At 43.0% G+C, this 27,493-nt stretch overlaps 1 long non-coding RNA gene across 1 annotated transcript; it reads left to right on the top strand.

The window, feature by feature from the left end:
• The first annotated feature begins 1,596 nt into the window (after positions 1 to 1,596).
• LOC115085501 lies at positions 1,597 to 11,093 on the top strand. The gene is made up of 3 exons (XR_003854870.1): positions 1,597 to 1,742; positions 9,000 to 9,797; positions 10,900 to 11,093. It is a non-coding gene; the product is annotated as an uncharacterized LOC115085501 (long non-coding RNA).
• Positions 11,094 to 27,493: the final 16,400 nt, after the last annotated feature.

Genomic DNA, 27,493 nt, shown 5'->3' with positions numbered 1-27,493 from the left:
TTTAGGAGAAGATTGACTGGTGGGACTTTGAGTGCTTCCTTAGCTCATGTTTTTACCACATGAGTATTTCCCATGTCCATATTACCTGCTTCTCTCTGGATATTCAAATACAGGCTGACCAGTCACACCTTCAACCTACTGTAGGTTTTTTCTTTTTTGCTGGGCGTTCTGTAATTTGTGTTGAGTTCAGCACCACCCATGATTTTCAAAAGTTGGCTTCCATGCCATTGATCATGGCATTTTATTAGATTAACTCTCTGAGACAGGGGGCTTAGAACTTGATTGGCTATCTTCATTCCTTTCCAATCATGTGCAAAGTATGCTGTGGAATGGTCTACAGTCTCCCCTTCATGGTTCTGAGTCGGCTGCTCTGCAGGGCTCTATGCTGTCACCCCTGATTTTTAACATCTTATTGGCTCAATGAGATCCAGAAGTATGAGGTGGTTCATTATATATTTGCTGATGACATCCAGCTTGGGGCAGCAGTAAAGAAGAATCCAATGTCCTGTACAGCTAATAGGGATGTGCAGCAGGGACAGATACGTTCGATTCGGTATTCATATTCGTTGGGATCCAAATCCGTTACATCCGTTTTCGGGGGACCCCGATTCGTCCATTAGTTATGTATGGTATTCGTTTCCCATTAAAGTTAAAAAAACCCCCATCCCAACCCTTTACATTTAATTAACTACAACCTCCCACCTTCCTGACCCCCCCCCCCCAAGACTTGCCAAAAGTCCCTGGTGGTCCAGCGGGGGTCCTGGATAATTCTCCTGCACTCAGGCCATTGGCTGCCAGTATTTAAAATGGCGCCAATAGCCTTTGCCCTTACTATGTCACAGGGGCTACCGGTGCCATTGGTCAGCCCTTGTCACATGGTAGGAGCACAAGATGGCGCCGGCTGTCCATTGCTCCTACCATATGACAGGTACCCCTGTGACATAGTAAGGGCAAAGGCTTTGGCGCCATTTTGAATACTGGCAGGCGACAGCCCAAGTGCAGGAGATCGCTCCAGGACCCCCGCTGACCCCAACCAGGGACTTTTGGCAAGTCTTGGGGGGGTCAGAAGGGTGGGGGTTTTATTCGTTAGTGATACGTTGCATTCGTGGGGGTTCACCATACGTTTCGGAACCCCATGAATGCAACAAATAGGGACCTATACGTTGCGGATTGCGCATTCGTTCAAAACAAATGCACATCCCTAATAGCAACATAGTTTGTCCAGACTGCCCAGCAAGTTGTATTCTATAGTAACTGGTTACTCCCCCATGCCTTCTGATTAGAATAGTAACTGCCACTCCATGCAGGTTCCCCCTCCCCCCCATACAGAAATGCTTTACCTAAAGTTAACAAAGGTTAACCATTTTCTTCTTTTTCATCTTCTAAGCATTAGGGATGCTCTGTTTTTATCCCATGCACTTTTGACTCGCACTTTATAAGGGATAGAAAAGTAAAAAAAAAAGACATCCTTAACAAGAATTAGGTAGGTCTACCTTAAACAGGAATCTGCTGATTCATAGGGGGGGGGGGGGGGGGGTAGCTGTACAGCTTAAAAACAGACCAGGAGAAAACAGGAAGTGTGACAGCAGGGGAAGACTGTGAAAAACTGAAGAATCCTGAGGCAAGAAGTCCCGGAAGCTAGCCCAAGCTAACTAAATCCCCAAGCTCAGAAAAGCATACCTAGCTGAGGAGCAGCCAGGACTCCAAATAGGATGGCTTAACCAGGGAAGTATCTAGAACTGGTAGGAAACGCTGTTGTTTCAAAGTAAACCAGTAACTAGCACTGTTTTGGCTTGCTTGCTGTTAAAGTTTTGTGTTCAAGTGAGAGCCGGACTGTCGCCCTCTGAAAGTGCATAGAGTGAACAAATGTACAATAAACCTGTTTAAGCTGAAAGCTGCTGTCTAAAGAGTTATTTATAAAAGAGGCAACCCTTAAACTAATAGACAAGATGGAAAACGTGACACACGTTCCCACACACCTCTTCTGGGAGAGCATTCCATATAATCACTACCCTTTCTGTGAAGAAACCTTTTCTGACATTGTTCCTGAGTCTACCCCCTTGGAGTTTAGTTTATAACCCCTGATTCTACAGCTTCCTTTCTATTGGAAAAGATTTGATTCTTGAGCATCATTTATACCATTAAGGCATTTAAAAGTTTTTATCTTATCTCCCTGTTTCTCTGCTCCTCCAGGAAATACATATTTAGGTCCTTCATTTTCATCTCATAAGTATATCTGTTCAGATGCCACACCATTTTAGTTGCCTTTCTCTGGACTGCTTCCATCCTGTCTCTATCCTTTTTGAGATAACAGTCTTCAAAACTGAACCCAGTGCTCCAGGTAACACCTCACCAAAGACCTGAACAGGGGCATTATCAATTCTTTTTTCCTGTTTGTTATGCCTCTTTCTGTGCAACCCAGCATCCCTCTGGCCTTAGCCACCACCTAATCACATTGCTTTGTTATCTTCAGGTCGTTAGACACTATCACCTCAAGATCCCTTTTCTAGTCCATGCATATCAGTTTTTCATCTCAACATATATGATTCCTTTGCATTACTGCACTACAAATGCATGTGTTATGGTTTTGAGATGTTTGAGTGGATTCTTGGGTACTGTGGCAGATGACCACGCCCACGGGGAGGAGCCCTGTGGGGAGCCACAGTACTGGACTAGACTGAGGACACACAAACACAGAGTTTTGTCTTTTATTATACAGCTTGTATATACCACCAGAGGTGTCAGTAGTGAGTAGATCCAGAGGTAGCAGTCCAGGGACCCTCGGCAGAGGGAACCCGTCTCACCAAGATGGTATAGGGATATCCAGGTGTAGGTTTCCCAGCACGGCAGAACTGTAGATGAGACAGACTGAGAATTAGATTACTCACTAGATGGTAGCTGTAAGGTTGATGATTCCACCAGGCAGAAGTCGTTGGTAACAGGCACTGTGGCAGGGAGAGCAGGCCCTCGAGGAGCGAGTACCTGATCCCAGTAAGGCACCTAAAAGAAAGCAGAGGGCCCCCGAGGAGTACCCAGGTTAGAGTAAATCCTGAGCATTTCCAGCGGCAGCAAGGAAGTGGCAGAGTAGCTTAGACTGGACGAGTCCAATCCTTCAATCCAATCCTTATCCTTGCTAACTCAAGAGCTAGCAAACAAGTGTAGGCTAAATACCCAGATGGCGTGACATCACTCATGGGGGATGCCCCGAGGTTCCCGTCATGACATGGATAAAGACGTGGGCAGCAGCCATCTTCCCAAGGCTAGCGGGGAGAGCAGAGAAAAAGGTGAGGCACAAGGGTCGAAGCCGTCTGAGACCGACGGATGCAACAGCATGGCTCGGCACTTTTTGGCACTGAGTCCTTACTGCCAAATCTTTGACTACTCTTTGAGTTTTCTTAGATCACTTCTCATTCTCTCTGCTCCTTCAGGAGTGTCCACTCTGTTGCAGAGCTCAGTGAGGATGCTGGCTTGTTTACTTTTGCTGTAAGGAGGGTGGATGGGATAAAAATAAGAACATAAGACTTGCCATATTGGGTCAGACCAAAGGTTCGTCATGCCCAGTATCCTGTTTCTGACATGGCCAATAGGGATGTGCAGAGGGATGCCATACTTTGCATTCGGGATTCGTATTTGTCAGGGGGCAGATACGTTGCATTCGGCAAGGGGGGCCCCCGATACGTTTATACGTTAATTTTTATTCGTTTCCCGGCTAAAATTAAATTAACTACAACCCTCCACCCTCCTGAACCCCCCCCCCCCCAAGACTTACCAAAACTCCCTGGTGGTCCAGCGGGGGGTCCGGGAGCCATCTCCTGCACTCACACCCTCGGCTTCCGGTTTCAAAATGGCGCCAATAGCCTTCGACCTACTATGTCACTGAGGCTACCAGTGCCATTGGTCAGTCCCTGTCACATGGTAGGAGCAATGGATGGCTGGCGCCATCTTGTGACATCACTCCATCCGGGTATTTAGCCTACACTTGTTTGCTAGCTCGTTGAGTTAGCAAGGACAAGGATTGGATTGAAGGATTGGACTCGTCCAGTCTAAGCTACTCTGCCACTTCCTTGCTGCAGCTGGAAGTGCTCTCTGCTCTTCAGGGTATACTCTAACCTGGGTACCCGCTCCTCGGGGGCCCTCTGCTTTCTTTCAGGTGCCTTACTGGGATCAGGTACTCGCTCCGACCGACGGCCGAATAATTCGGCAAAGATTCATTGTATTCGTGGGGAATCGCGATACGTTTTGCTTCCCCACGAATACAACGAATATGGCCCTATATGTTGCGGATTACCAATTCGTAGGGAACGAAAGCACACTTCTCGTGGCCAATCCACGTCACAAGTACCTGTCAGGATCCCAAGGGGCAGATAGATTCCAGGCTGCTTATCCCAAGGATAAGCAGTGGATTTCCTCAAGTCTACCTTAATTATGATTTATGAGCTTTTCCTCCAGGAACTTGTCCAAACCTTTTTTTAAACCCAACCACACTAACAGCTTTTACCACTTCATTTCATTCATTTGAATTTGAATTTATTTGAATTCATTAATATTTATTATCTACCATGTCTCAACAAAATATATATATATATATATATATATATAAATGCAAAGAAAAATAAAGAAATCTCAGCCTGATGTTATAAAACAGCTCAGTCCTGGAAATTATGGATGTGTGCCCAAATTAAATGCCTGATTAAACAGAAACGTTTTCAGAGTCCTATTAAACAAGTTAAGCCACATTACACACAGAGCCCTAAGTGGCTCACAAAAAAAAACATTCATAGTAATGAAATAATATCAAAATGATAGCCAAATATTCAAACTCTGTACAAAACAACTACGGTAAATAAAAAACTTGGTAAAAATGCAATAGAGGCCTGCCGAAACGAACGTTTTACAGAAAAATCTGAGTTCTTGTGGCAGAGTTCCAAAACACTGGAGCAGCAACCGAAAATGTTCTCTAACGAGTCGCTGCCAGACGTACCTAGGGCACAGCCAGAGCATCTAGCAAACCCCATGGTCATTAACGAAGCAATCTTGTAAGACTGTGGACATGAAAGCATGGCATTTGCTCATGCAAAAGAATCCAAAGACAGTAGTTTGTGAACTAAGAAGGCAGCCTTGCACTTGATCTGCCACTTGACTGGTAACCAGTGATGATTAAAGAATTCAGGAGAGATATGATCCCATCTACTAACAACTGGTAATCAGTCGAGCAGTGGAATTCTGAAGTCACTGCAAAGACCAACACTGTTCCTGGTAAACCCAGGTACGATGTGTTGCAATAGCCCAGCAGTGGCAGTATCTGTGCCTGGACAACAGAACGAAAATCAGGTGTCCTTAAGAAAGGTTTAAGGCCATGTACAACTCATAGCTTGAAAAAACCCAGAGCATATCACTTCCTTTACTTGAGGAACAAATGACAAATGTGAGTTCACAAGAAAATCAAGACTCCTGTTTCAAGGAGAAACAGACAAAGTAGTCCTCTACAGAAATGGCGGAAGGGATAGTTTCAGAATTCCTATGCTGCAAAACAACAATTTCTGTTTTAGATAAAGTTTAGGCTAACTTGCTACTGCCTGATCACAGATACAGCTGTGTAAACCAATCTTGATGTTTCAAATCAGGAGGGACTCACCGGGATATAGGACTGAATGTCATCGTCGTCATACAGTCTGTATCCAGCACTGAGACCAGCCAAGATCTTATATATTGGGGAAATATAAATATTAACTAGAAATACTGAACCCTGGAAATAAATTCCAGAGCTTAATTATGCATTGAGTAAAAAAATATATTTTTTTCCCTGTTTGTTTTAAATGTACTACTTAGTAACTTAATTGTGTGTACCTAGTCTTTCTACTTTCTTGAAATAGTAAACTGCTTTGCATTTACCTGTTCCACTTCACTTATTATTTTATAGACCTCTATCACATCTCTCCTCAGCTGTCTCTTCTCCAAGCTGAACAGCCCTATCCTCTTTAGCCTTTCCTTATAGGGGAATCATTCCATCACTTTTATCATTTTGGTTGCCCCTCTCCGCTATATTCAAGATGTAGTTGCACAATGGAGCAATGCAGAGGCATTATAATATTCCATTTTATTCTCCATTCCTATCCTAATAATTCCTAATATTCTATTTCTTTTCTTGGCTGCCACCTCACACTCAGCAGAGAATGCCTAGATCTCTTTGCTGGGTAGTGACCCTGTTGTGGAACTTTGCGTTGTGTGGCTACAATTTGGGTTGCTCTTCCCCACACACATCCCTTTGCACTTGTCCAACATCTGCCTTTTGGATGCCCAATTCCAGTCTCGCAAAGTCCTCTTGCAGTTTCTCACAATCCTCTTGCGAGGATTTGAAAAACTTTGAATAATTTTATATCATTTGCAAATATAATCATCTCACTTGTTCCCATTTTCAGGCCATTTATAAATATATTAAAAAACAGTGGTCCCAGTACAGATCCCATGGCATGCCAGTATTCATCTTTCTTCACTGAGAAAATTGACCATGTAGCCCTTCTCTCTTCTCTTTCTTTTAACCAGTTCCCAATCCATAATAGGACATTGCCTCCTATCCCATGACTTTTTAATTTCCTCAGATGTTTCTCATAAGGTACACTACTTTGAAAATGCTTTCTGAAAATCCAGGTACTCCATGTCAACTGGCTTACCTTAATCCATATGTTTATTCATGACTTCAAAAAATGTAGCAGATTGGTGCGGCAAGATTTTCCTTGGCTAAATTCATGTTGGCTTTGTCCCGTTAAACTGTGACTATCCATTCAGTAATTTTGTTCTTCATAATAGTTTTTACCATTTTGCCTGGCACTGTTGTCAGGCTCACTTGTCTGCAGTTTCCTGGATCACCCCTGGAACCCTTTCTAAAAATTGGAGTTATGTTGGCCACCCTCCAATCTTCAGATATCGTAGATGATTTTAATGATAGTTTACAATTTCATTTTTCAGCTCTTTCCGCTCACTGGGATGTATACCATCTGGTCAGGTGATTTGCTACTTTTTGTTTGTCTATTTGCTCTATTTATAATTTCCAAGTTCACTTAGATTTGTTTTAGATTCTCTGAATCGTCACCATTAAATATCATTTATGGCATGGGTATCTTTCTTCACCAAAAAAGTGCCTCAACTTTGTCAAGCATATTAACAACACAAGACAAGGTAGAACTAGAAAATATAATATATTATTTAGCACCAAAATATGTCTCAAAGATTCTAAATATGTGGGGTATCATCAAGCCAATGACATGCATATTTGCACTTAACCACCACTGGACATCTCAATCATTTAGCCTAATCATTTACAATCAAAACAATGTTTTCTTTATTTTTATTTGCTATGAAAATGAAAAAAAATAGTGATACACTCTGAGGTAAATGATTGAATGGTCTGGCAATGGTTAAGAGGAACTATGAGTATCGTTGGCTTGCTGATACTCCATATATCAGGGTTTCTCAAACCTGTCCTGAGGATCCCACAGCCAGTTGGGTTTTCAGAATATCCACAATAAATATGCATGAGATACATTTCCATATTCTCCTTGGTATGCATATATATCTCATTCATATTCATTGTGGATGTCCTGAAAACCAACTGGTTGTGTGGTACTCGGGACAGATTTGGGAATCCCTGCCATATATTTAGAATCTTTGAGACATATTTTGGTACTAAATAAGTCATTTTATTTTCTATTTGTATCTTGTCTTGTGTTGATGGGTATCTATCTCCCTTGTATCCTCCTCAGTAAAGACAGAAGCAAATAATTCATTTAGTCTTTCCACTATGGCCCTGTCCTCCCTTACTGCCTCTTTTACTCCTCGATCATTTAATGGTCCAACTGAGTCTCTCATAGGCTTTTTACTTCAAATATATCTGAAAAAGTTTTTATGATGAGTTTTTGCTTCCACAACAAGCTTCTTTTCAAATTCACTTTACCTTCCTTATCAATGCTTTGCATCTAACTTGCCAGTGCTTATGATGTTTCCCATTTTCATCATTTGGATCCCTTTTCCGTGTTTGAAAGATATTTTGGCTATAATAGACTTTCTTACCTCACCTTTCAACCATGTCGGCAGTTGTTTGGCCTTCTTTCCACCTTTTCTAATGCATGGAATACATCTGGTCTGAGCTTTGAAGATTGCATTTTTAAACAACCACCATGCCTGATGTCAATTCTTAACTTTTGCAGTGGCTCATTTCAGTTTTGTCCTAAGCATTTTTCTTATTTTATCATAGTTTTGCTTTTGAAAGGTAAGTGTTATCACAATAACATAATAACATAGGGAATGATGGCAGGTAAAGACTAAAAAAACTCCATCCAGTCTGCCTAGCAAGTTTCTTTTTTTCTTTTTTTTTTTTTTAGGGTAGTAGCAGCTTCCGCTATGTGCAGGCTACCGCCAAGCCTTCTATTAAGGATAATAGCAGCTACTTCTCTGTGCAGGCTACCCCCAAGCAGCAATGTAAACTTTAGGTATAATAGAAAAGTTACCCCATTTCTTCATTTCCATTCTCTAGCCAGCAGGATCCCCTGAGAATGGTCATGAAGAAATGGGGTAACATTAGAAAGAACTTTTTAAAGTTGACTGAATTATAAATGCATATGAAAGATGAGTAAATGGACAGCAGCCAGGGTTGAAGACTTGACAATTGGCACTAATGCTCACAACTTGTGCTAATTCAACCCCTTTTCATGTCTTTTATCACCTGTGGATTTTACCTTTTAAAATGTTTAACATATGATTATTCGTTTGCTCAGTGTAGGATGACAAATTGAATTGCACTGTATGTAAGGTGCCAGGCTCCTTCAGTCCAGGTGTCACATCATTGCATTAATGCATACACTAGCATACACCTTGGAGAGGAATGGTTGGCTCTTTTGGATATGCATTTCCTGTGCTATTGCTTTCCATTTTCAGTATAATGTTTTCCATTTTGATAGAAGTCTAAAAATGCTTTCTTAATTGCCTTTTTTTTTCTCTTTTAGACACACTATAATATGCTGGTTCTCAAGTGGGAGGACCAGCTGGTTAAAATGACCAGAGGGTAAGAAGGAGAAAAAGGAAGTCCTCATCCCCATCATCCTTAGATAATCTGAGAGGAACTGGCAACTCCCACCAGGGAACTACAATTCCAGAAGGAGAAAGAATTTTACATTCTGCAATAGCTCAAATAGAAGATGGCTTTGAGTAGAAGATGATCCCTTTATAATTAGGCCAATGTAGTAGAAACACATTGCTGTGGCCATCAACAATACCAAGTTGGCTGATTTTTCCCTTGGAGGCAGCAGATTGACAGGATGCTTCTTCCTCCTTTCCCTGCCAGGTCAGTCAGGGATTCTGCTTCACCAGCATTTGTGCTGTTGGACCATTTCATCAGGGAGACTGAAAGAAGAAGTGGGTTTGGCAACCCCCTTGCTCCTTTGAAAAAGGCATCAACCCTCATTCAAAACTACCGGTGGAATTTGTCCCCTAGTTTATAACACTCTGTCCCCTAACATTGCAGTGACAGTCCTAGGCTAGAAGTCACATGCCAGGGTTCCCTCTACAGTCCTGTAATCATGTGTCCTGAATCCACTTTTGAGCGATGACTATGAATCCCATCTGATGGCTATGAATGCTGCCGTCACAACATCCCCAGGCCTAGCTGACCAGGAAGTGGAACATCTGACTCAGGGTTTGAAGCCCTTTTGCTGGTGGACTGGAAGAGGAGAAGGGTGATTACCTGGAGCATCACTGACTAGGTTTTGATTAAGGGAGGCTTATTGGCTATGACATAAGATGAGGTAAGGTTTTTACCATGTGCATTTAAAAAACAAAACCAAAAATCCTAATCAGCCTAATATGGTATTAAATGTTTTGTGTGTGTGTGTGTATGATGCAGGGTCAGGTAAAGTGCATGATTCTTTTTACATAAATCAGTGCAGTCAGTTTTTTAGACAAAAGAAGATTGTCACTTCTCATGACATATGATACAGGAAAAATAAAAGCACAGCTTGTTTCAGCTAGGGTTGTGGATTTTGCCATGAAAAGAGAAGAAGATACATGACAATATTGCTCCCATAGACTAGAATGTAAGCTGTAGGTTGAGGTAAGGGAATTTCCAGGGATATCCCAGGTCTGGAAATGAGGAAATATATTCTGGTTGAGGGCTCCTAGGGATGAAAAAATGGTCTAATGTGGTTTCTCCTTCAATATGACCCAGATAGTTTTCTGCAGCTATGTTAATTATCTTTTTTTTTTTTTTAGTGAGGGATAACTCTCAAATATCCTCTTCTGTGACAGTTGTTTGGCAACGTAGATACGTCACCCTTCCAAAACCAAACAAACCAGGTGTTAACTGAACCCTTACTCATTTTATTTTACTGTGCTTGTATTATAGCCATGCTTACAGTTATAGGAGTTTATTCTAAACATGCACAGAATTGGAAAAAGTCCTTAGAAAATAAAGCTTCTAGCAGCTATCCTTCCATAAATAGTGCTGTTTCTTTTCTTCACTATGCAGACTTGTGCTGGAGTGTTGGACAAACTCCCTAATCTATGTCATTCCTCTTTCCCCTGTTCCAAAGTATGTTCTTGTAAATTAGATACTATCTGGGGGGTTGGTAAAGGAATGAGAGTGAACCTGCCAGTTTACAAGCCTGGCTCTGACTGTAATTATAGTTAATGAATAAGAACTATTCTTAAGCCTTCAATGGTAATGCAACATGCTCAAAAGTTCACAACCTAACCCTGGCTTCTATTGCCATTATTAACCTTTAGTGCTACATTGTTTTTATACTTTTATACTAATGCAACTAATTTCAAGAACAATTATGCATTTAGACTGGAATTGGAAACAGAATTCTACTTTGCACACTAAATAGTTCTATCATTCTAATCTACCAGATCCAAGGCAGAGAACTCACCTTCAAGCAGCTGTACTGCAGCAACATAGACTTCTGGAGCACAGAAAGGTTATTCCTAAATTGACTTATGTTATCCATAACTTGTGAACTAAATTCATAATTTTGGATTCTGGCAATGGTGGTACAAAAGCAACTGGTTATTACCTGTGCTCTTCAAGGTACAGGGGGGTCTAGATGGAGGATAGTGCCGGGGGGGGGGGGGGGGTGGAGGGCGAGAATGTGAATAATTTTATGCATTGTAGGTGGGAGTAGGGATGTGAACCTTGGATTTTACAGTTCGGGGGGAAGGGGGGGAGTAAAGGAGGAGAAACTGCAGGGGATTCATTTTCATAGTGGAGTTTGGGATGGAGGGTTAGTACCGGGGATGTTTTGGATCTTGATTCTTCATGCCCCTTTAAATATCATGGGGGGGGGGGGGGAATAGGAATATAAACTCCTGTGAGTGGTAATGCATGAATGCTACCACCAGTGGTAACATCTGTGCATTCCCGATTGTGGAGAGCACCCTTACCATGATATTCATTTAAGTGAACATTATGTTAAGGGCATTATAGACTGCTCCCCCCTGTCGGGACCCTGGCTGCCATTTTTTGAGTAATTGTGAGCATTAACACCTGTGCTCAAGTCACTGAATTGGCTCCTAAAGGAGCGGCGCATCAAATTTAAGGTTGCAATATTAGTTCATAAATTGTTAGGTAATGGCTCGGTGCCTTGGATGATCTTATTCTTACGTTTATATTCTCCCATGCGTGCCTTGAGATCTGCCCACTGGGACCTTTTTAGGAATATCATCTGTGTCTTGAGCTTTTTCACTCCTGGAGTACCTTCCAACCGTGACCTGTACCCAAACTTTCAGAAAGTCACTAAAAGCTTTCTCGTTTAAACAGGCCTTTGATTATTAACCAGCAACATTTGTGTTATTGGGGTGGTTCTGATTTTTAAGGTCTTCAAAGGGTGGTACTGGCTGGGCATTTGTCATTTGTTTTAAACAGCAGTTTGAACGGTTCTAGTTTTTTTGAGGTTGCTATTTATACGCTTGGCTTTTATTTACTGTAGGTTGTATTATGTGATCCACCACGAGCAGTGACTGTGTGTGGAATATAAATCTTTAAAAATAAGTAAATAAAATAGGTAATGCCTCAGGAAGTAACTTCTGTTAAAACTGCTTGTTGATACCCAGTTTTAATGCTGTTTAGTAAACTGGCCTTTTAGTTTGTGCACTCGTTGAACAGAGTTACTAACTGAAAATAAAATTAAGATAAAATTACTATCACTTTCAGTCATATTTACTATGCCTTAACCAAACACAGCTCTAGAGCCTATGAAGGTCATTTTCAAAGAGATAGGCAGGGTTGTGAGCATAAAATTAGCATATACAAATGTAAGTAGCATGCCATGTACACACGTATATGCTATTTCATAAGCCTCAAGAGCATGCGTCGGTGTAGTTCATAAATGTGAACAGGAGAAAAAAGGGCAGATTAGGGGTGGATTAGAGGCATTCTGGGGTGAGGTTTGCAATCACGCATGCAAGTGATTTGTATGAGTGTATATACGCATATATTACCAAATTTGCCCGTTCACTTTTAAACCTTCAAATTAAATTGTGCAGTTGAAATCCCACTTACCTTGTGTCTGTAATTTTTGGGTGGGAGTTCTGGATGAACGGGTGAGGGTTCAGCGTGAAGTGATGGAGGCTGAAGGTAAACTGCTGTTAGTCTGGGTGATCTGTGATTCCAAGTATCCTGAACTGTACTCCCTGTTCATTGTAACTTTCTTTCATTTAGTTAAATGGTTTCCCCTGGTTATACTGTAAACCGGTACAATAAGACTTGTCTTGAGCATCGGTATATTAAAAGAATTTAAATAAATAAGTACACATGCCAGTATTTTCAGAAGCAGGATACACGCATGCTTTATAAAATGTCTGCCTCCGTATTTAATTCTAGGTTTACTGCACATGTATTGTTATCATTTATTATGCGATTAAAATATATGGGGCGGATTTTCAGAGCCCTGCTCGCGTAAATCCGCCCAAAACCGGGCGGATTTACGCGAGCAGGGCCCTGCGCGCCGGGAAGCCTATTTTACATAGGCCTCCCGGCGCGCGCAGAGCCCCGGGACTCGCGTAAGTCCCGGGGTTCTCGGAGGGGGGGCGGGCCCGGTCGTCGCGGCGTTCCGGGGGGCGTGTCGGCAGCATTTTGGGGGCGGGTACGGGGGCGTGGCCGCGGCCCGGGGGCGTGGCCGCGCCCTCCGTACCCGCCCCCAGGTCGCGGCCCGGCGCGCAGCAGGCCCGCTGGCGCGCGGGGATTTACGTCTCCCTCCGGGAGGCGTAAATCCCCCGACAAAGGTAAGGGGGGGGTGTAGACAGGGCCGGGTGGGTGGGTTAGGTAGGGGAAGGGAGGGTAAGGTGAGGGGAGGGCAAAGGAAAGTTCCCTCCGAGGCTGCTCCGATTTCGGAGCGGCCTTGGAGGGAACGGGGGGAGGCAGCGCGGCTCGGCGCGCGCAGGCTATACAAAATCGATAGCCTTGCGCGCGCCGATCCAGGATTTTAGTGGATACGCGCGGCTCCGCGCGTATCTACTAAAATCCAGCGTACTTTTGCTTGAGTCTGATGCGCAAGCAAAAGTAGGCTGATCGCGCTTCTTTTAAAATCTACCCCTATGTGTACAATTTTATGAAATGGGTAGAGAAGGTATATGTATTCCTGCATTACAAATATATGCATGTAGCGAAACATATATGCCTACTTTTTGGGCAAAAATGCATGCTATTTTATAAACTGCGTGGCTCCAAACACACAGTTTAAAAAATACAACCATAAATAGCCACAGACCCACTTATATATGCACATGGTGCACCACGAAAGGTTTTGAAAGCTGGGCTCCCTAAGAAACAGCACCAATCTCCTCAAGAAATAGCTTTGAACCACTTTGCATGCAGTCTCAACGTAGCACAACTGGGGTAGACTTTGCAGGCCTCAAAGAGAACATAAAAACTGCCATACTTGGCAGTGGCAGTATCATAGCCAAGGAGGCAAAACTGAGGTGCGAGTTGATACCAACAGTCCATCAAGCCCAGTATCCTGTTTCCAACAGTGGCCAATCCAGCATCCCAAAACAGGCTAGAACCATGAGTACAGCCTCAGAGGAGAAAAATGAGCAGATAAAGAAGAGAAACGAAGAAAAAAAGGATGACCCTGCGGAGTAGCACAGGAGAGGGAGGGGCCAGGCTTCACCCAAGTTTGCCACATTCTTTGAGGCCTAGAAAAGGAAGATGGGACAGAGAGAAGGTGTGGCCAAGATGATGACTTGATCACGGAGAATCAGTATGCAGACAGGACCATAAAGGCAGAAATGCAGTTTCCCGCCAGTCAGTCCAAAAATTTCAACCCCTTCGCCCCACACACATGGCTCAAAGTTTGAGGTGCCATTAGATGGGGCCAGATCAACACTGCATGGTGATCTGGTAGGAGGTAAGGATGTATCATCCTGCCATCTTGGCATTTAGAACATTTTTGGGGGAGGGGGGAGGTTTACAGAAGAAGGGGTGGGTGTCAGAATCTGAGATCTAGTTTAGTTTTACATTTAATGATTAGCTTCTGATAAACATCTTGAAGTAAGGTATGATCAAAATCAATCATATAATATCAAATCTAATAATTAAAAACGAAGGCATCAATCATAATAATACTGGACAAATTATGGATTAGTTGAGGAATTTTTTGGACTGAGTTGGGATAGGGACTGAAGGGTTGATTTTTATGAACTGGGGGAGGAGGATCAGAGCTAGGGAATTGTGTTTTTCTTGGAACAGAGTGATGGGACAACAGGGGTGGGAGCAACTTTATTTTTTAATTGGGAGATGGACGAGGGGATTGGGAGTTGGACTGTGACTTTAATGGGTCACACTATTCTAGGGACAAGGACTCCCCACGGGGCCAATGCAATACAGTGCACACTGTTAACCCGCAGTCGGATGAGGGTAGAATAGGTGCTAATCAATCCCCTAATGCAATAAGGGGATTAGCGCATATTCAACGTGCGTCCAACTTGGAGTGACTCTAATAGCGCTCATCACATGCAAATGCAAATGCATGTGAATGAGGCTATTAAGCATTCACTCCTGATGCCAAAAAAAAAAAAAAAATGAGCGTCTCGGACACACTTTAACTGTCATCTATTAACGCCTGTGTGGAGCAGGCATTAAAAGCTGAGCGCATCTAAAACAAGTACAGAAAAGCAGAAAAAAACTGCTTTTCTGTATTGCCTCCTACTTAATATCATTGTGATATTAAGTAGGATGAAAAATTAAAGAAACAAAAAAAAAAAAGAGAGGTTAAAGAAACGGATGCTTGACTGACAAGTATTTGCTTCCTGAATCCTCGGCATCGTTTTTCCTTACCGGCGGACAGCCATCACGAAAACCGAATCAGAGTTTATCAGCGTCAGTTTTCCTTACCGGCGGACAGCCGAGTCACGAAAACTGACGCCGATAAACCCAGTGTCGATTTTCGTGACGGCCGTCTGCCGGTAAGGAAAGCCGACGCCGAATCACGAAAACCAATCGGGTTCTCGTTAGCAACCGACCCTACTGCCTCCTTGTTAATGTGGCCCCCTAATTTAAATATTGCATGGTGCCCCCCTTGGGGGCGACTGGGGTGCGTTAAGAGAGCGGGCGCTGACTGTTCAGCACCCGCTTTCTACACGAATTTATTGCATCGGCCCTCACATTAGTAAATTGCTAGTTTATCAAATCAGCACACTAGTAATTTACTATTGCTTCCTGAGAGAAATTAAATTTCTAGAATAGCACTTTAAATTTAAACTTCTTCTCAGTGAGCCTTTGTGCATACCATGTTAAAGACGAATTAGATCATTAGCATGCTAAGTACCTGTTTAGCATATGCTGGCATATCAACACTTATGGGCTTGCTTGGTAGGGAAACAGTATACATTTTGGAGACAGTCAGGGGCTTTTGTACATAGCTCATTAATTCATGCAGACTAAATCAGAATGGCAAGTATTAGCAACCCCCAAATTTAAGTTCTCAAATTCATGATGTATTTGCTAATTAAAGAAGAATTGTAGGTTAATGTCAAAATAAAAACAATCGATTATTTAGCTTCCCTTATAGGGTTTGAGACACTGATACAGCGTTTTGTAGAAAGGATTCTGCTGATTTATTTGCATTGATATAAAAGAACCATTGTGATGGCTTGTAGATTCTCTGATTTAAGAGTCATCCTGTTTAGGAATTTTTTAGATTTCTGTCAAAGGAGCTATTACACACTAGCATTTAAGATTTAATGCATCCTTATTTAGGGTATCAATGAAGAGTGAACCTATGGGGCCTGATTAGCTAATGCCTAATAACATCTCCCTATAATTTAATTTCTGCTTAATAAAGATCTTACCTACTCCACAATGTCCTATTCCCCGTCTTCCCCCATTGAACCAGAACAAACATTTTAATCCACAGAATGACCTCAGACATGGCTACAGTAACTCAACTGCCCTAAAACCTAGCTCTATAAATTCAAGGCAATCTCATTGCCTTCTAGTATTTTTGGATATAGATTTGTTTAATTTTTAAATCTTTAAAAATCACTCTCTGGCTACTTTAGCCACTGAGTGCATTTTAAAATGGTCAATTACGCTATATGTTTTGTTTAAACTAGCAAACTGACTATTTACACTTCATGCTAATCTGATTTAGAATGGGCCTTCAGTCTCTATCATCAGATTATTGTTTAATTGATGTAAGTGTTTCAGTATTTCAAATATTCAACTGGTGGGCCATGCCACACAGTTCACAAATATGAAAAGACACGATTTGGCATCTGTTATAACATTTTCCTCATTTGTACTGATTGTGTGTATGCTACCCTCTCCCATCCTCAGTGTTAGATACAACAAGGAAAACACTGTATGATTGGTTAACACTATACATGCTGGATGAACTTTTTGTACTAAAGTTGGCTCTGTATTTTTTCTTTTGGGAGCTATTTTAATGTGTAGCATTGAATAACACCATACAGTATGCAAAGTCACAGAGCACGAGCGGTGTATGGCTCTTTAGAGGATAGATTCACAGCCTGGACTTCAGTTTTCTCTTGCATAGCTTTATTCTTCACACACAAATGTACTTCCAAGAATGCTTGCCTTGCAGTATTTCAGCAAAAACAACATCAGTAGGTCAGTTATGTTATAAGGAGCTGCTTTCTCCTTCTCCTCAGGGCCTCCCTTGCTCTCCTTTGAGCCTACCCTTTATTCCTGCTCAGAGGAGACACCCTGCACCTAGAATGCACTGTGTTAAGGTGGACTGGGCCCAGACTGCTGGGACTCATCTATTAAAGTGTTCTGAAGGTTTCTATAGACACTCTACCACATACCCTCCCTCTCAGCTCAGTGTTACCCAATTGAGCGACTGCCCCTATCAGGGCTATGTCCCACAGTAGGACCCCACCACGCTTGCCTTTAGGGTACTGTCTGAACCTGATACAGCCTTCTCCCCATTCTCACCCCCATCTGCCTTAGGATATGGGGATCCAAACTAGGGAATGCCTTGCACTACCCACTGGGGATTCTCTTTATCAAGGGTAGCTTCCTCTTCTACCAAGGTACCCTTCCTCCAACCTTTTGGGTTTTAGATGAGGCTTTCTTGCATCCTCTCAAGCCCTCTTGGTTCTCTGGGCAACCCCCCCCCCCCCACCCCGGTTAGCCCCAGAGTCCAGTTTCCCAGAATGTCCATTTCAACAGTCTCTACTGGTATCTAGTCTTCTCCAGGCTGGATTTCAGAAAATTCCATTTTCGTTCCAGTCCTGGCTTTCTCAGTGTCTTCTTCTGACTGATGGATAGTGGCCCAGTTTTCCCCAGAGCTGTCTGGCTTCTCTTCCATCTGCTGGAACCTCTGGGCTCCAGACCTCTCTCACCGCCAGTGTTGTCATCTTTTTCTGGCTTTAGCCCCGCAGCTTCCTGTGTCCCACCACTCTCAGTGAGTAGATTAGCAATCTAGAGGGTGCTGCCCTCCTGTTCGCAACTGTGCATGGGACGTCCTTCTGGCTTCTTCTCTACTAGCTGTTCCAGCAGAGAAGTTTCTATGTTCTCTGGCACCTTTCCAGGGCTCCCTATAGCGTCTTTCTTAGGCCACTCTCCAGGATAATACCTGTTAGACTTGGTCATCACTGGCTCTATTGACACTTTGTCAGCCTCTATGGCAGTGCCATTTTCAGGCCAGTTTCTGAGATGACCCAGGTCAGCCTTGACCATGCCATTCTTCTCTCCATTTTGTAACTCCCAGCCTTCATGCTTTGGCAGGTCACAGTTCCAATCAGGCGCCTCAGAGGGTTTCTGAACTTCCTCTGCTTTCAGGCCCTCCAGGGTTTCTGGCTTATAAGAACATAAGAAATTGCCATGCTGGGTCAGACCAAGGGTCCATCAAGCCCAGCATCCTGTTTCCAACAGAGGCCAAACCAGGCCACAAGAACCTGGCAATTACCCAAACACTCACTAGTATAGTGTTCTCTCTGGCGATTTGCTTTAGCTCCGCCTCCCATTGGATTACTTCTGTTGTAGTCTCCTGCAGGTTAGCGACCATCTGCTGCCATTTAATTCTGCCTTTCTCTCTCTGAGCATCTACGGCCTCTGGAAGTGGCTTCATTGGCCCCACTGACCTGGCTGGCGTTTCCATCTGCCACACCTCGAGCCTTAGTTTCTTTCTCTCGCCCGGCACTTGAGACTTGGGAACTTCGATAATACAGATATACATTGTTTTGCACTTCCTTTAAACCCTTTGGCTTCTTTTCTTCTTTTCCCAGGAAATAAACCACTACCTGTATCTCTCCAGGAATAGGAAAACAAAAGAAACCTGCTGGCCTGTCTGTCCCTTGCTCGCTGCTTGATCCTTGACTAGACAAGCAGGTATAATCCCCTTGGCCTGTTGCCAGCACTGGGTGTGGATGTATGAGACCTCAGGAAAAGGAAAAAAATCTCTGCAGGGTTTTTAATTTCTTTTGTGCACTTTACACTAGTGTATCTCTGTCTGCTGCTTAGAGCAAACACTTTCTCTCAAAAGAAAATTCTCTCTTCCTTCAGTTTGAAGCAGAGTTCCTGCCATTTCAGACACTTTCTACAAACTCCTTTCTTTTCAGACACTTCTAGAAAGCTTGGACTTCACAGTCTGGACTCCAGTTTCCTCTTGTACAATTTTATTCTTCACACACAAACCTACTTTCAAGACTGCTTACTCTTCAGTACTTCCGCAAAAGCAACATCAGTAGGTCAGTTATGTTATAAGGAGCTGCCTTCTCCTCCTCGGGGCCTCCCATACTCTCCTCTGAGCATATGCCTCATTCCTGCTCAGAGGAGACACCTTGCACCCAGAATGTCCTGTGTTCAGGTGCACTGGGTCCAGACTGCTGGGACCGCTCTGTTAAGGATTTCTGAGGGTTTCTATAGGGCACTTTGCCATAGCAGTTTCATTATTTGGATAACTACAAGTGAACAGAAACTGGCTTGTGCTGAATATTCCTGTTAAATGTACTTGTCAGTATTTGGGTACTTGTAGCCTGGATTGGCCACTGATGGAAACAGGATGCTGGGCTTGATAATTAAGAACATAAGAACATAAGAAACTGCCATACTGGGTTAGACCAAGGGTCCATCAAGCCCAGCATCCTGTTTCCAACAGTGGCCAATCCAGGCCATAAGAACCTGGCAAGTACCCAAAAACTAAGTCTATTCCATGTTACCATTGTTAATAGCAGTGGCTATTCTCTAAGTGAACTTAATAGCAGGTAATGGACTTCTCCTCCAATAATTTATCCAATCCTTTTTTAAACACAGCTATACTAACGGCACTAACCACATCCTCTGGCAACAAATTCCAGAGTTTAATTGTGCGTTGAGTAAAAAAGAACTTTCTCCGATTAGTTTTAAATGTGCCCCATGCTAACTTCATGGAGTGCCCCCTAGTCTTTCTACTATCCGAAGGAGTAAATAACTGATTCAAATCTACCCATTTTAGACCACTCATGATTTTAAACACCTCTATCATATCCCCCCTCAGTCGTCTCTTCTCCAAGCTGAAAAGTCCTAACCTCTTTAGTCTTTCCTCATAGGGGAGTTGTTCCATTCCCCTTATCATTCTGGTAGCCCTTCTCTGTACCTTCTCCATCGCAATTATATCTTTTTTGAGATGCGGCGACCAGAATTGTACACAGTACAATTATGTGGAAAGCTAACACTTCACAAATTTACCATCTTTCTCCTAGGTGCGGAGTAATATTAAGAATGCGTTGCTCACAAAGATGAATACAAGTAAATAATTAATACTTGCAACTTGCAATAATAATAATCCCTCTGTTCCAGGCATTAGTAGCTGATAAATGTCCCATCTGGGACCTCCTCCAGCCAGGGCATTAACTTGCCAGTAAATGTCCTGTCCACTGAGACTATTCCTTAATTTTTAATCTCTTAAGCATCTTAAAGAACATAAGAAATTGCCATGCTGGGTCAGACCAAGCATGGCATGGTCATTATCTTGAGTTTGTGACCATTTCAGAGCAGAAGTACCACCACATTATTAGGATAATTCAGGTCAGTTCACAATTAAAGCTAAGGAAAGCATTAAGAGCCATCCTGCTTGTTTTTGATTCCTATGGAGGTATTAGTGTTTAAAGCTTCTGAAAATAAGAACATAAGGATTACCATACTAGTTCAGACCGAGGGTCCATCAAGCCCAGCATCCTATTTCCAACAGTGGCCAATCCAAGTCACAAGTACCTGGCAACAACCCCAAAATTAAATGAATCTCAAGCTTAATAATTAATAGCAGTTTATGGATTTTTCCTCTAGGAACATATCCAAATCTTTTTTAAACCCAGCTACACTAACTGCTGTAACCACATCCTCTGGCAATGAATTCCAGAGCTTAACTATGTGCTGAGTGAAAAAGAATTTTCTTCGATTTGTTTTAAATGAGTTACTTGCTAGGGAATAGCTAATTCGCTCGTTTGCATGCAATATACATGCCGCGTGCAGAAGGGGTTGCCCGTGGATTTTTGGACGCGGTAGGAGTAGGTTAAAGGGGATTCGGGATCGCAGGAAGGGTTAACGCAACCGGAAAGTGAGTAGAATGCGGGTTAGGAGCCGGGTAAACGTAGCCACACTTTACTGGATAGACCTGTAAATGTTTTGTGATTTTATTCTTTATAACAGTTTCCATGATTTTTCCCTGCACTGAAGTCAGGCTCACAGGTCTATAGTTTCCCAGATCACCTGGAGCCCTTTTTAAATATGCTAAGAACAACAGATGTGCTCAAGCAAAAAAAATATTCTTAATTGGAAGTTGCATTAGAAGCTAAAATACACCTAATGCAACAGCTTAACTTCTCAGCCCGTAGCTGGTATCACAAAACCTACAAGCAAGTCACAGGATGAAGCCCTGCCAGAATATTTAACAGGAATATACAGAACAATTACATCACAATATGTTGACTTTAAAGAAAACAAACAAGATAAATGGCGAGCTATTATGCTTTAGGTTTAGCTTTAGGTAATGTATGTTATTCAATATTCATGTTAAAACTTCTGGATAATATTGGGAAACATGATTGGAGTGATTTGAAATTTTTTTTCTTTTTTTTTTGCTGGTTCTCAAGATTCTGTCCAGAGCCTTTTAATAGGTTCTGGTTAGAAATCATTGACTCAGAGTGTCAAAAGCAATGAAAGTCATAATGTTGTACGTAAGCAAGCAGTTGACATGAGACTGGATGCATTATTCCATCCTCCTATGGAAAACCTCTGAGATGCCAGAATTAGATGAACCTGGGGCTCTTTCCCTCTACCCTTCTTCCCCTGTACATCATCCTTATATTATTTTGCTTGATCTTTGCTGCATGTTCCTGGTTTCAGCAATGTTTTTCCAAAAGTCTGGCTCCAGTTTTGCCAGTTAGGAGAAGTAAAGGGTTAAATTCAATTCATAGTTCAAGTGGGAGACAAACCATAAGAACAAAGAGGGATAAAGCCATAAGACCACCAAGAAGAGTAAACAGCAGGGCATTCCTAATACACAATCTCACCACCCTCAAACAGCAGGAAGAAAGAATAAGCAACCTTTGAGTTTTACAAAACACCCTGAATATGAGATAAATAGTGTTGAAATTAAAACCCCAGATAACTGAGCAGAATTGATAGCATGCTCCCCAAACTCCAAGATGAAGATCATTTATTATCAAAGGCTTCATGTTTTTGCTACCGTAAATTTTATAGATAATTTTGATACTGTATAATATATTATTTTCTGACCACATACATGAGCAAAGAAAATAAAGGATCAGTTCTATAGGGCTCTATTTGTCCAACACAAAGATATTGGTCAACTTGGGAAAATGAAAATATTCATTCCTATGGTAAAATATATGACTCAGAGGCCCTGCATATATGTCAGGAAAACTGATTTAACCCCCTCCCCCATGCAGGTATTTAGACCAGGCCATACTCAGAATTGCATAGTAGTTTATCAGATTCATTATGATATGCATGAGCCCTAGTATCCTGTTTCTTAATATTACTCAGGGGGGAATTTTGCCCTCAAAAATTTTTAATTCTACATACTTTATATTTGTCAAAATAACACTATATAAATCACAGTCTTAGAGTAATTAATTTATATTGTAATACAGAAAATTTATTATACAAAGAAGCAGTCTTTTAAATATTTTGAGCAGAATTCTCCTAAAAGTGCACTGTAGGAGTGTCCCTTTCACCTTCTCTCCCTTCTCCCATGGCCAGATCCTTTCATTCTGTCCTCTCAGGGCCCAACTCCTCTGCTCTCCACTGTCTTTCTCGTCCCCCTCTAGGCTCAACCTCTTCCACTCTATCTTCATCCCCCAGTCCTATAGTTTGACCCCTCTCTTATTCTGCCCTTCACACAGGGTCCTCTGTCCCTTTTGCGCACATATCCACCCTCACCAAGGCTCCCCCTCTCTCTCTTGCACATACATAGAAACATAGAAACATAGAAATGACGGCAGAAGAAGACCAAACGGCCCATCCAGTCTGCCCAGCAAGCTTCACATTTTTTTCTCATACTTATCTGTTTCTCTTAGCTCTTTGGTTCTATTTCCCTTCCACCCCCACCATTAATGTAGAGAGCAGTGATGGAGCTGCAACCAAGTGAAATATCAAGCTTGATTAGTTAGGGGTAGTAGGGGTAGTAACCTTCTCACACAACCTTCTCACACAGGCTCCCTCTCTCTCTTATACATGCTCCTCCCCTTTCATACAGGCTCCTTCCTTCTCTTGCAAACATACCCACACACAGGCTACCTCTCTCTCTCACATACTCATGATGGAATATGGAAACTACTTCATAGATTTGGCTGAAGTTTGGCATAGGGAATTGAAAACTAGAAGTAGTTGTGAAATTGGGGGATGACTGCATTGGTGGTGTGCATAATAAGGGTTGACTGGAATGTGTACCTGCATTGTTGAGGTTTGCCTGCAGCAAGCGTAGATAAGGATAATCTTTTTTTTCTTGCAGGCCTTATGTTTGACTTTTTTGTTAGCCAAACCAATGTTTTCACTTATTGGCCTAATAAACAGAAAAAAGAAGAAAATTGTGACTGCGGTTTGACATTTAATGCTACCCTTTATTTCATGGATTCTTTCTCTCACATACAAACATACACACAGACACATTTAATCCCTTTCTCACATACACCCTTACTCACACATACAGGCTCACAATCTCTCACTCAGGCTCCTTCTCACCTCCTCGGTCACACCTAGCACCTGCCATACTTCCTTTCTCTCTCACAGGCTTTCTTGCCTCTCTCTCACTGGCTTTCTCCTGTCTTCTTTGGTTACATGCAGAATGTGCTCCGCTTATGGCCTACTGGGCCTCCATGTTCCTCCGCTTTGACTGGGTTGGGCTCTGCTCATGGCCCACTGGCTATCTTGATCTTCACCTGCGAGCAGGATGTGCTCTGCTTGCAGCTCACTGGCCATCTTGATATTCAGCCAGGAGTGGGATGGGCTCCACTCGTGACCCACCGTGTCTCCTTTTTCCTAGGCTGTGGGTAGGATAGGCTCCACTCACAGCCTAGCTGGCCTTTCTCCAAATTATGCGCAAAAAAGGCAAATTCTGCACAATGTTAGGCTCCATATTAGGAGCTACCAACCAGGAAAGAGATCTAGGCGTCATATTGGATGACGCCTAGATCATTGAAATTGTTGGCTCAGTGTGCTGCGGCAGTCAAAAGAGCAAACAGAATGTTAGGAATTATTAGGAAGGGAATGATGAATAAAACAGAAAATGTCATAATGCCTCTGTATCGCTCCATGGTGAGACCGCACCTTGAATATTGTGTACAGTTCTGGTCGCCGCATCACAAAAAAGATATAGTTGCAATGGAGGAGGTACAGAGAAGGGAAACCAAAATAATAAAGGGGATGGAACAGCTCCCCTATGAGGAAAGGCTGAAGAGGTTAGGGCTATTCAGCTTGGAGAAGAGATGGCTGAGGGGGGATATGATAGAGGTGTTTAAAATCATGAGAGGTCTAGAATGGGTAAATGTGACTCGGTTATTTACTCTTTTGGTAATAGAAGGACTAGGGGGCACTCCATGAAGTTAGCATGTAGCACATTTAAAATTAATCAGAGAAAGTTCTTTTTCACTCAAAGCACAATTAAGCTCTGGAATTTGTTGCCAGGTGATGTGGTTAGTGCAGTTAGTGTAGTTGGGTTTAAAAAAGGTTTGGATAAGTTCTTGGAGGAGAAGTCCATTACCTGTTATTAATCAAGTTGACTTAGAAAATAGCCACTGCTATTACTAGCATCAGTAACATGGAATAGACAGTTTTTGGGTACTTGCCAGGTACTTATAGCCTGGATTGGCCACTGTTGGAAACAGGTTGCTGGGTTTGATGGACCCTTGGTCTGACCCATTATAGCATGTTCTTATGAAATTCTGCATTCCGCAATAGCGCAGAATTCCCACGGGAGTATAATATTCAGAATTGCTCTCCTGATATCACCAATATCTGAAGTGCATGGCGGAAGTGCTATGCTTCAATTGTTTTGTTCTATTTTGTTCTTATATACTACATTTTTCTCCAACAGGTGACTCAACTGGAGGTCAGCTTGAATGACCTGAGAGAAGCTAATTAGGCATATTTATACTTCATTCACCACACCACTTCATTTTAATTTATATATTTCTATTTTGATTTCTATGCTGCACTGTTGTGAGCGTGTCCTTTGGCTGCTGTACAAACCGAGGGCTTGGAGGCCTACAGATTGTGTTGAGAGCGCGAGGAGCGCAGTCGCCTCTAAAGCAGGTGTAGTGAGCCCTTGGGCCACGGCGAGACCCAGGGAGGAGCCCCAAGCCACACCGTGGGATGTGAGCTGGTGCGAGCATGGAGAACCAGGTGAGGCATAGATGAAGCAAGGACTAGAGAGCATGGTCTGACCCTCAACTGGACCTGCATGCCCAAGACAACCAACAACGCAATGTTGATTGATGAACGGTCCTCCGACTGTTCCAAGCCCTTTCGGACCTGCCACTGGTTAACGGCATTGGACGGCAGGCCGGACAGAGGACGAGGGCAGACGAAGTCCTTGGAACACAGAAGACATCACAGATGAGGGCTGAAGCGAAGACATCACAGACGAGGGCTGAAGCGAAGACATAGACGCTGAAACAAGCAGGAATGTGGAGGGATGCGACAATGGCACTGTCCCTCAGGGCGCCCTACGCTGCCAGTACCACTGGTCAGGTCACGGACCACCCTGTCCTACACCCGCAGGAGCGGGACCAGCACAGGAAAGGTAAAGCGCTGCACAAGCAGTCTGAAGAGAGTTACTGCACTCCTGGCAGCCTGAAGCAAGTTAAAAACATCAGGATCAGGAACACACATCTAGGAACATCTGGAACCAACATCAAGGAAACAGGCAGAGACACAGGGCAGGGAGCCATCAAGATACAAGAAGACCACAGAGGACCTGGATCGATGAAGAAGCACAGACAACTGTGAGACTCAATCCAAAGGCAAAACGGAACTGAAGTGAAGGTCCTTTTATACTGCTGTATGCAGGCAACTTCCTGGGAGGAGTTCACCTGGACCGCCCCTCACTGGCCCTATAACTGAGGAGGAGTGCCGCAGGCCGGCCCCTAGGGAGAGGGCGTGGCCAAACCAGGAACTCCAAGCAGAGCCAAGCATGCCACAGGCAGACCCCAAGAACATCGAGGCCTCCCAGGCCCTGGAGCAAATCCTGGATAGTACGCAGGCGAGGCCCTGGCTTCGGAGCGGCCTCCAGAGGAAAAGGTAAGATGCCTCCTGTGGCACAGCTACAGGAGGGATCGTAACATGCACTTCACCAAGGACCAGGAATGGTTTATGTAAGGACCATCTAAGTTGTTACTATTGTTTATCCCTAGCTCAAGCCATGGGTTTAGGTTTTTTGGAGGAGGAGTAGTCAGCCAGCTTGTATAAAAACAGGTAGAGAGGGATAGCGGATGTTTCTATATAGGTTTGATGTGCCTTTAAATGTATTGTGTGGTAGTTTAAGAGGGTGATTTTTATGGTTTATGTAAGTAGTTACATTGATTGTAAACCTTTTAATTGTTGTTTTTAAATGTAAACTGCTCTGGCCAGATCTGGAATCTGTTGTGCAGTATATAAGAAATAATAATAATAAATAATAAATAGATTTGTCAGTTCTGAGTTAGATTTTGAGGCAGGAGGGCGAGAGTATGTGGCGCTTCCAACTTTAGGCCCCATAGTTTGATACCAGGGCGATAAGGAGAGGCAGATTCCTGGCCCAGTACCCCATAAATCTGGCAGGGGTTATCTCAGGAATTGGAGAAGAATTTTGGAGAGTCTATTTTTGGTGAAGATCCTTGTATGGATCCTTGTCATGCCTCTGGGAAGGTTTAACCCGTACCTGGAGGAGGTTAGGGAAAAGAGCGGTGTTTCCCTGCCTGTATCACAAAGAGGGATAGCAATGTCTTACCGTCGGAGAAAAGCATTGCATTTATGAGAATATCTGTTTTCTGTTTTGCTGGGAGGAAGTTTTGTCACCATTTCTTCCCGTGAGAAGGGATAATGATTTTAGGTTTTGCTGTTTTGATTGGATTTTTATCACTTAGAGGTCCATCTTAACATCAGAGAAAGAGACAGGAGATCCCAGTCCCCACTAGGAGCCCACCTTTTGTTACCGAGTGTGTTGGGTCTTTTTCCTAGTGCCTGACACCTGAAGGGACACTAGCTCAGCTATGCAGGTCTGAGACAGTCAGTACTAAGACCAACTGGAGATTTATTGCTTATCAGTTTGAAGATATTTTTGGTTGCAGTAAATATTTTTTGGAACACCCTACAAGTGTATCCAGTGTCTTTTTGAGACCAAGAGGTGAACTTAAAGCAAGGACATCCAAATTGTGAGTACATCTGTGAGAGAGTCGGAGAGACCTTGGGCCTTTGAGGTTTATCTTCTTCATTGCCAGAAAGGACCCAGGCACCCCAGGGCCTGTGGACAGAGAGAAAGAGAAAAAGGAAAGTATTTGACCC

Source organism: Rhinatrema bivittatum, chromosome 2 (genome assembly GCF_901001135.1).
Source record: "Rhinatrema bivittatum chromosome 2, aRhiBiv1.1, whole genome shotgun sequence".
NCBI classification, from domain to species: domain Eukaryota; kingdom Metazoa; phylum Chordata; class Amphibia; order Gymnophiona; family Rhinatrematidae; genus Rhinatrema; species Rhinatrema bivittatum.
The sequence above is the reverse complement of the archived record's forward strand: the minus strand, read 5'-3'. Positions and strand labels throughout refer to the sequence as shown.